At 39.9% G+C, this 10,889-nt stretch overlaps 1 protein-coding gene across 2 annotated transcripts in view; it reads right to left on the reverse strand.

Moving 5' to 3' along the window:
* Window positions 1–10,889, reverse strand: part of PLXNA3 (plexin A3) — a 139,759-nt gene that overhangs the window by 27,133 nt on the left and 101,737 nt on the right. The gene's annotated exons all lie outside the window — the stretch shown is intronic.

Genomic DNA, 10,889 nt, shown 5'->3' on the forward strand with positions numbered 1-10,889 from the left:
TCTCTGCCCTTTGACCCGCCAAGGACCTCAGGGCTCAGTACGTGGGCCGCTTCTCCTTCTACCCTGACTCCCTGCCTCCCTGGGTGAGCTCCTCCAGGCTCAGGGCGTTATATGCCATCTAATGGCTCAGCATCCCAGACAGTTACCTCCATGTGTTTCTCCACATGTGTATCTCCATCCCAGATGTTCCCTTAGACTCCAGACTCCTATATTCAGCTGCCTACTTGCCATTTCTACCTCCTTGTATGGTTGTCCTTGGCCTCCATCTTCCCAAGTCCACACCTATCTACCTTCGCACCGTTCCTCCCACCCATTCTGAGAGGGCTCTGACCTTCTCCAAGTGCTTTATTCACTTCCCAAGGAAGGCCTGGTTGGTCCTAACCTCTATAAAACTGCTCAACCCCCAGTCTTTCCAACTTCTGTTTGTGCTTCCCCGTCCCTCTAGTCATTTGAGTGAAAAACCCTACAGTCATCTTTGACTCTTCTCTTCTTCTCCTGGCCCACATCCAGTCCATCAGCAAATGTTGTTTTACCTAAACTATCCAAAATCCTGAAATGGTTGAATGTCCACCAATTCTTTTTGGTAAAGGGACTCTGTGTATTCCCTCCATCTTCTTTGATGCTTCCTGTGTCGTTTAATATTTTCCCTGTAGAATTCTTCAATGCCGCAACTAAAGGCTTGAAATTTTTATTGTGCTTTAAGTGAAAGTTTACAAACCAAGTCAGTCTCTCATACAAAAACTTATACACACTTGGCAATATACTCCTGGTTGCTCTCCCCCTGATGAGGGAGCACACTCCTTCCCTTCAGTCTCTCTTTTTGTGTCCATTTCGTCAGCTTCTGACCCCCTCTGCCCTCTCATCAACCCTCCAGATAGGAGATGCCAACATAGTCTCACGTGTCTACTTGATCCAAGAAGCTTATTCTTCACCGGTATCATTTTCTATCCCATTGTCCAGTCCAAACCCTGTCTGAAGAGTTGGCTTTGGGAATGGCTCTTGTCTTGGGCTAACAGAAGGTCTAGTCTCAGTCAGACCATTAAGTCTGGTCTTTTTACGAGAACTGGGGGTCTGCATCCCACTGATCTCCTGCTCCCTCAGGGGTTCTCTGTTGTATTCCCTGTCAGGGCAGTCATCGGTTGTAGCCGAGCACCATCTAGTTCTTCTGGTCTCAGGATGATGTAGTCTCTGGTTCATGTGGCCCTTTCTGTCTCTTGGGCTCGTAACTGCCTTGTGTCCTTGGTGTTCCTCATTCTCCTTTGATCCAGGTGGGTTGAGACCAGTTGGTGCATCTTAGATGACCCCTTGCTGGCGTTTAAGACCCCAGATGCCTCTCTCCAAAGTGGGATGCAGAATGTTTTCTTAACAGATTTTATTATGCCAATTAACTTAGATGTCCCCTGAAACCATGGTCCCCAACACCCCCACTCCTGCTACGCTGGCCTTCAAAGCACTCAGTTTATTCAGGAAACTGCTTTTGGTTTAGTCCAGTTGTGCTGACCTCCCCTGTTCTGTGTGCTGTCTTTCCCTTCACCTAAATTACTTCTTATCTACTATCTAATTAGTGAATACCCCTCTCCCCGCTCCCTTCCTGCCTCCTCTCGTAACCATTAAAGAATATTTTCTACTCTGTTTTAACTATTTCTCGAGTTCTTATAATAGTGGTCTTATACAATATTTGTCCTTTTGCAACTGCCTAAGTTCACACAGCATAATGCTTTCCAGTTCCCTCCATGTTATGAAATGTTTCACGGAGTCATCACTGTTCTTTATCGATGCGTAGTAGCCCATTGTGTGAATATACCATAATTTACTTATCTATTCATCCATTGATGGGCACCTTGGTTGCTTCCATCTTTTTGCTATTGTAAACAGCGCTGGAATAAACACGGGTGTGCATATATCTGTTTGTGTAAAGGCTCTTATTTCTCTAGGATATATTCCGAGGAGTGGGATTGCTGGATCATATGGTAGTTCTATTTCTAGCTTTTTAAGGAAGCGCCAGATCGATCTCAGAAGTGGTTGTACCATTTGACATTCCCACCAACAGTGTAGAAGTGTTCCAATCTCTCCACAGCCTCTCCAACATTTATTATTTTGTGTTTTTTGGATTAACGCCAGCCTTGTTGGAGATGAAATCTCATTGTAGTTTTGATCTGCATTTCTCTAATGGCTAATGATCGTGAACATTTCCTCATGTATCTGTTAGCTACCTGAATGTCTTCTTTAGTGAAGTGTCTATTCATATCTTTTGCCCATTTTTTAATTGGGTTATTTGTCTTTTTGCAGTTGAGTTTTTGCAGTATCATGTAGATTTTAGAGATCAAGCGCAGATCAGAAATGTCACAGCTAAAAACTTTTTCCCAGTCTGTAGGTAATCTTTTTACTCTTTTGGCGAAGTCTTTGGATGAGCATAGGTGTTTTTTAGGAGCTCCCAGTTATCTAGTTTCTCTCCCGGTGTTTCTGCATTGTTAGTAATGTTTTGTATACTGTTTATGCCACGTATTAGGACTCCTAGCTCCTGTGCCCCACTTGAATAGGTGTGGTAGCAAGAAGTAGGTAGATGCATCTTTGTTGGAGAGACAGCTGGGACAGTAAGGCATTGCCAGTGTTTAAGGAGTGTGGGTGCATTTGAAGGTACTGGAGGGTTTTGAACAGAGTGGCGACGTGATTCCCCTTACATCTGAACAGGATCCCTCTGCCTCCCGCTGAGAAAATGCCGAGGGGGACCCCGGGCAGAATGTTAGTGCACTTGGTCACATCTCAGGAGGGACACACTTTTACACATGGAAACAGTGAGGTGGAGTTAATTTAAAAAAAAATAGGTGGTTGGGGTATAAATAGGAAGGAGGGCAGGGGTTACTGCCACACCTGGGCACCAGGGCAAGAGGGTTAACAGTATAAGTTCTTGGGTTGCTTCGTACTCTACACCCACGCCTTGCCTCCCTTGGTGACCTCATCCAGGCTTATGACTTTAAATAGAATCCATATATGCTGATAATTTCCAGTCCAGACCACTTTCCAGAACTCCAGATTCCCTATCCACATCCCAACCACACATCTCCACTTTATATGAAATAAACATCTCCAAGTGAACAAATATGATCTCTTTTATTCCAGTGTTCAGCCATAATAATTATAGGACTGAATGTAACAGCAAAATATAGTCTACAGGAACCTGAAAAAATAACTCTTAAGTATGCATTTGTTAAAATAAATACTGTGAGTTCAAATGAATGAGCGTGGTCATAGCCAGGAGAAAATACTAGAATCTTACTAGCATCTTACTGAAGCAAAAAGGGACTTCGGTGATCATCTTCTGCAACCTCTTCATTTTATACATAAGGAAAGCCATTTCTGTGATTTTGATTTCTTCTTAGTTCCTACTAAATTTTGACATTATCTTCTTGCCATTGCTTGCAGAAATGATATTATTCAGTAAAGTGATATGAACAGTATGTATTACTCAGTAGGTATTACCACCTCCAAAATTCCCAAATTCCAATCCTAAGAGCTCTCTATATAACCTACTCAAGGCAGTGCCAAGATCACTGCCAGGAGGTACCCGAGAAGCAGAAATGGCTTAAGGTAAGGAATGTTAATTGTGTATAACTGGGGTGTCCCTTTCCCCCCAGCTGCACATCCCAGGGTGCCTACTATTTGACAATGTGCCTGCCACTTCATCGGCTAGAGAAAGACCTGATAATCAAAGAGCTACTGACAACGTGAAGTTGGGATTAGGCCCAAAGACCCTCCAAAATACATTACACCCCACAGGAACACTAGTGTTTGAGTTGGGGAGAAGTTTTAACACCCAGATGCATCTGCAGACCCTGCTGTGCTAAGTGCAGGCCCCGAGGTTCACAGAAGTATCCAACTACATTGGCCAATTTTAAGCAATTTCCTCCCCCCGCCTCTTTTTTTTTTTTCAAGAGTTTATATAAATTCCTCAAAAAAACATCTGTTATTTCCATCCACTCTAATGTACTCTACACTGTCTTCCGTATCTCGATTGATCACAGCTCCATCCTTCCCATTGCTCAGGCCAAGTAAGATGGCGTCATCTTAACTCCGGATTCATCAAAATCCTATTGGCTCTACATCTAAAATGTATCTAGATTGCAAAAACCAAACCAAAGCTACAAGAAATACTAAAGGAAATTGTTTGGTCAGAAACCCAATAATATCAGATACCAGCACAACACAAGGTCACAGAACAGAACATCCTGATATCAACTCAAATAGGGAAATCACAAAAACAAATTAAGATTAATTAAAAAAAAAAAGCTGAAAACAGGGAATCATTGAAGTCAATATGTAAAACATCACAATAATCAAAAAGAGGGACTAAATACAGGTGGCATAGAACTGCCATATGGAGAGTGATACAAGGCGATATAGAATAATACAAGTTAGGTTTTTATTTCGAAAAATAGGGGTAAATATTAAGGTAACCACAAAGAGGTATAACAACTCCATAACTCAAGATAAAAGCCAAGAAAAACGTTAATGACTCAACAAACATAAAATGAAACACTACGAAAATGAGGATCTCACAATTTACTAAGAAAAAAGTCTCAGCACAAAAAAGTAAGTGGAAAAATGAAATGGTCAACAACACACATAAAAAAGCATCAAAATGACAACACTAAACACTTATTAATCTATAATTACGCTGAATGTAAACGGACTAAATGCACCAATAAAGAGACAGAGAGTCCCGGACTGGACAAAGAAACACGATCCGTCTATATGCTGCCTACAAGAGACACACCTTAGACTTAGAGACACAAACAAACTAAAACTCAAAGGATGGAAAAAAATATATCAAGCAAACAATAAGCAAAAAAGAAGAGTAGCAATATTAATTTCTGACAAAACAGACTTTAGACTTAAATCCACCACAAAGGATAAAGAAGGACACTACATAATGATAAAAGGGACAATTGATCAGGAAGACATAACCATATGAAATATTTATGCACCCAATGACAGGGCTGCAAGATACATAAATCAAATTTTAACAGAACTGCAAAGTGAGATAGACACCTCCACAATTATAGTAGGAGACTTCAACACACCACTTTCGGAGAAGGACAGGACATCCAGTAAGAAGCTCAATACAGACACGGAAGACCTAATTACTACAATCAACCAACTTGACCTCATTGACTTATACAGAACTCTCCACCCAACTGCTGCAAAGTATACTTTTTTTTCTAGCGCACATGGAACATTCTCTAGAATAGACCACATATAAGGTCATAAAACAAACCTTTGCAGAATCCAAAACATCGAAATATTACAAAGCATCTTCTCAGACCACAAGGCCATAAAAGTAGAAATCAATAACAGAAAAACTAGGGAAAAGAAATCAAATACTTGGAAACTGAACAATACCCTCCTGAAAAAAAGACTGGGTTATAGAAGACATCAAGGAGGGAATAAAGAAATTCATAGAATGCAACGAGAATGAAAATACTTCCTATCAAAACCTCTGGGACACAGCAAAAGCAGTGCTCAGAGGCCAATTTATATCGATAAATGCACACATACAAAAAGAAGAAAGAGCCAAAATCAGAGAACTGTCCCTACAACTTGAACAAATAGAAAGGGAGCAACAAAAGAATCCATCAGGCACCAGGAGAAAACAAATAATAAAAAATTAGAGCTGAACTAAATGAATTAGAGAACAGAAAAACAATTGAAAGAATTAACAAAGCCAAAAGCTGCTTCTTTGAAAAAATTAACAAAATTGATAAACCACTGGCTAGACTGACTGAAGAAATACAGGAAAGGAAACAAATAACCCAAATAAGAAACGAGAAGGGCCACATCACAACAGACCCAACTGAAATTAAAAGAATCATATCAGATTATTACGAAAAATTGTACTCTAACAAATTTGCAAACATAGAAGAAATGGATGAATTCCTGGAAAAACACTACCTACCTAAACTAACACAATCGGAAGTAGAACAACTAAATAGACCCATAACAAAAAAAGAGATTGAAACGGTAATCAAAAAACTCCCAACAAAAAAAAAGCCCTGGCCCGGATGGCTATACTGCAGAGTTCTACCAAACTTTCAGAGAAGAGATAACACCACTACTACTAAAGGTATTTCAAAGCACAGAAAATGACGGAATACTACCCAACTCATTCTATGAAGCCACCATCTCCCCGATACCAAAACCAGGTAAAGACATCACAAAAAAAGAAAATTACAGACCTATATCCCTCATGAACATAGATGCAAAAATCCTCAACAAAATTCTAGCCAATAGAATTCAACAACATATCAAAAAAATAATCCACCACGACCAAGTGGGATTTATACCAGGTATGCAAGGCTGGTTTAATATTAGAAAAACCATTCATGTAATCCATCACATAAATAAAACAAAAGACAAAAACCACATGATCTTATCAATTGATGCAGAAAAGGCATTTGACAAAGTCCACCACCGATTCATGATAAAAACTCATCAGAATAGGAATAGAAGGGAAATTCCTCAACATAATAAAGGGCATCTATACAAAGCCAACAGCCAGCATCACTCTAAATGGAGAGAGCCTGAAAGCATTTCCCTTGAGAACGGGAACCAGACAAGGATGCCCTTTATCACCGCTCTTATTCAACATTGTGCTAGAAGTCCTAGCCAGGGCAATTAGGCTAGACAAAGAAATAAAGGGCATCCAGATTGGTAAGGAGGAAATAAAATTATCTCTATTTGCAGATGACATGATCTTATACACAGAAAACCCTAAGGAATCTCAAGAAAACTACTGAAACTAATAGAAGAGTTTGGCAGAGTCTCGGGTTATAAGATAAACATACAAAAATCACTTGGATTCCTCTACATCAACAAAAAGAGCATCGAAGAGGGAATAACCAAATCAATACCATTCACAGTAGCCCCCAAGAAGATAAAATACTTAGGAATAAATCTTACCAAGGATGTAAAAGACCTATACAAAGAAAACTACAAAGCACTACTACAAGATATTAAAAAGGACATACTTAAGTGGAAAAACATACCTTGCTCATGGATAGGAAGACTTAACATAGTAAAAATGTCTATTCTACCAAAAGCCATCTATACATACAATGCACTTCCGATCCAAATTCCAATAACATTTTTTAATGTGATGGAGAAACAAATCACCAACTTCATACGGAAGGGAAAGAAACCTCGGATAAGCAAAGCATTACTGAAAAAGAAGAAGAAAGTGGGAGGCCTCACTCTACCTGATTTCAGAACCTATTATATAGCCACAGTAGTCAAAACAGCCTGGTACTGGTACAACAACAGGCACACAGACCAGTGGAACAGAATTGAGAACGCAGATATAAATCCATCCACATACGAGCAGCTGATATTTGACAGAGGCTCAGAGTCAGTTAACTGGGGAAAAGATAGTCTTTTTAACAAATGGTGCTGGCATAACTGGATATCCATTTGCAAAAAAATGAAACAGGACCCATACCTCATACCATGCACAAAAACTAACTCCAAGTGGATCGAAGACCGAAACATAAAGACTAAAACGATAAAGATCATGGAAGAAAAAATAGGGACAACCTTAGGAGCCCTAATACAAGGCATAAACAGAATACAAAACATTACTAAAAATGACAAAGAGAAACCAGATAACTGGGAGCTCCTAAAAATCAAACACCTATGCTCATCTAAAGACTTCACCAAAAGAGTAAAAAGACCACCTACAGACTGGGAAAGAATTTTCAGCTATGACATCTCCGTCCACCGCCTGATCTCTAAAATCTATATGATTCTGTCAAAACTCAACCACAAAAAGACAAACAACCCAATCAAGAAGTGGGCAAACGATATGAACACACACTTCGCTAAAGAAGATATTGTGGCAGCTAACAGATACATGAGAAAATGCTCTCCATCATTAGCCATTAGAGAAATGCAAATTAAAACTACGATGAGATTCCATCTCACTCCAACAAGGCTGGCATTAATCCAAAAAACACAAAATAATAAATGTTGGAGAGGCTGCGGAGAGATTGGAACTCTTATACACTGCTGGTGGAAATGTCAAATGGTACAACCACTCTGGAAATCTATTTGGCGTTATCTTAAAAAGTTAGAAATAGAACTACCATACAACCCAGAAATCCCACTCCTCGGAATATACCCTACAGAAATAAGAGCCTTCACACAAACAGATATATGCACACCCATGTTTATTGCAGCTCTGTTTACAACAGCAAAAAGCTGGAAGCAACCAAGGTGTCCATCAATGGATGAATGGGTAAATAAATTGTGGTATATTCACACAATGGAATACTACGCATCGATGAAGAACAGTGACAATTCTGTGAAACATTTCATCACATGGAGGAACCTGGAAGGCATTATGCTGAGTAAAATTAGTCAGAGGCAAAAGGACAAATATCGTATAAGACCACTATTATAAGATTTTGAGAAAGAGTATAAACCGAGAAGAACACATACTTTTGTGGTTACAAGGAGGGGAGAGAGGGAGCGTGGGAGAGGGTTTTTTTACTGATTAATTAGTAGCTAAGAACTGCTTTAGGTGAAGGGAAGGACAATACTCAATACACGGAAGGTCAGCTCAACTGGACTGGACCAAAAGCAAAGAAATTTCCGGGATAAACTGAATGCTTCAAAGGTCAGCGGAGCAAGGGCGGGGGTTTGGGGCCTATGGCTTAAGGGGACTTCTAAGTCAATTGGCAAAATAATTCTGTTATGAAAACATTCTGCATCCCACTTTGAAATGTGGCGTCTGGGGTCTTAAATGCTGACAAGCGGCCATCTTAAGATGCATCAATTGGTCTCAACCCACCTGGAGCAAAGGAGAATGAAGAACACCAAGGTCACACGATGACTATGAACCCAAGAGACAGGAAGGGCCACATGAACCAGAGACTTACATCTTCCTGAGACCAGAAGAACTAGATGGTGCCCGGCCACAATCGATGACTACCCTGACAGGGAGCACAACAGAGAACCCCTGAGGGAGCAGGAGAACAGTGGGATGCAGACCCCAAATTCTCATAAAAAGACCAGACTTAATGGTCTGAATGAGACTAGAGGAATCCCGGCGGTCATGGTCCCCAAACCTTCTGTTGGCCCAGGACAGGAACCATTCCCGAAGACAACTCATCAGACATGGAAGGGACTGGACAGTGTGTGGGAGAGAGATGCTGATGAAGAGTGAGCTAATTATATCAGGTGGACACTTGAGATTGTATTGGCATCTCCTGTCTGGAGGGGGGAGGGGAGGATAGAGAGAGTTGGAAGCTGACAAAATTGTCATGAAAGGAGAGACTGGAGGGGCTGACTCATTAGGGGGAGAGCAAGTGGGAGTACGGAGTAAGGTGTATATAAACTTATATGTGACAGTCTGACTTGATTTGTGAATGTTCACTTGAAGCTCAATAAAAGTTAATTAAAAAAAATGTATCTAGAATGCAACTAGTTCCTATTACCTTGGGTACTACCACAACCCTGATCCAAACCCCATTAATTCTTGCATGAGTTAATAACAATAGCCTCCTCACTGGTCTCCCTGCTTCTATTCTGCCCCATCGTCCTCAGTCAGAAGAACTGACACCTTTGAATTATGGTGCTGGTGAAGAATACTGAATATACCATGAACTGCCAGAAGAACAAACAAATCTGTCTTCGAAGAACTACAGCCAGAATGTTCCTTAGAAGCAAGGATGGGGAGACTCTGTCTCACATACTTCGGACATGTTATTAAGAGGGAGCAGTCCCTGGAGAAGGACATCATCCTTGGCAGACAGTCATCAAAAGAGAGGACGACCCTCAACAATATGGGCTGACACAGTGGCTGCAACAATGGGCTCACACATAGCAACGGCTGTGAGGATGGTTCAGGATTGGGCGGTATTTCGTTCTACTGTACATGACGTCGCTATGAGTCAGAACTGAGTCAACAGCATCAAACAACAACTCCTCAGTGTATTCTCTACACAGCAGCCAGAGGGATTCTTCTTAAAACATAAATCAGATCATGCCACTCCTCCGCTCAACAGTTGTCAACACTCATCTCTTATTAATTGATAGAAGATGTAGACAGAAAATTAGTAAGGACAGAGATGACCTGAAAAACACTATCAACCAAATAAGCCTCATCAACACTCTACCCAACAAAAGCAGCATCCACATTCTTTTCAAGTGCACATGGACCATTCATCAATAATCATCATTCAAGACAAACTATAAAACAAGTCTCAATAAAATTAAAAGGTCCAAAATCATAACATAGTATGTTCTATGAACACAATGGAATTAATTGAGAAACCATTCTTTATAATCTGGGAAAAAAAATCACAAAAAAACACGTATCAAAATAATTATCCATGGGTCAAAGGAAAAAGCGTTAAGGAAGTTAGAAAACGTTTTAAGCTAAGTTATCAAAAAAAAAAACACAGCATAAGCAATTTGGGGATACAGCTAAAGCAATGATTAGAGGAAACTATACAGCTTTAAATCCTATTAGAAAGTAAAAAGGTTTCAAAATCAAAGATCTAAGCTTTCAGTTTAAGAAGGTAGAAAAAAGGACAAATTAATCAAAAGGCACACAGAAAGGAGGAAATACTTCAAAAAAGAAAGAGCAGAAATCAGTGAAACAGATAAAAGGGTAATAACGAAATATTATGAACAACTTTGTGCCAATAAATTTGACTTCGATGAAACAAATTCCTTAAAAGATACAACTTACTAAAGCTGACACAAGAAGAAAAAAGAATGAGAAGTTTTATATCAATTAATAAAGTTAATTCAAAATTAAAAACATTCCCACAAAGGAACTCCAGGCCAGGTGATATGTTTGCTATTTCTATCAAACACTTAAGGAAGAAATT

This window comes from Elephas maximus, chromosome X (genome assembly GCF_024166365.1).
Source record: "Elephas maximus indicus isolate mEleMax1 chromosome X, mEleMax1 primary haplotype, whole genome shotgun sequence".
Lineage (NCBI taxonomy): Eukaryota > Metazoa > Chordata > Mammalia > Proboscidea > Elephantidae > Elephas > Elephas maximus.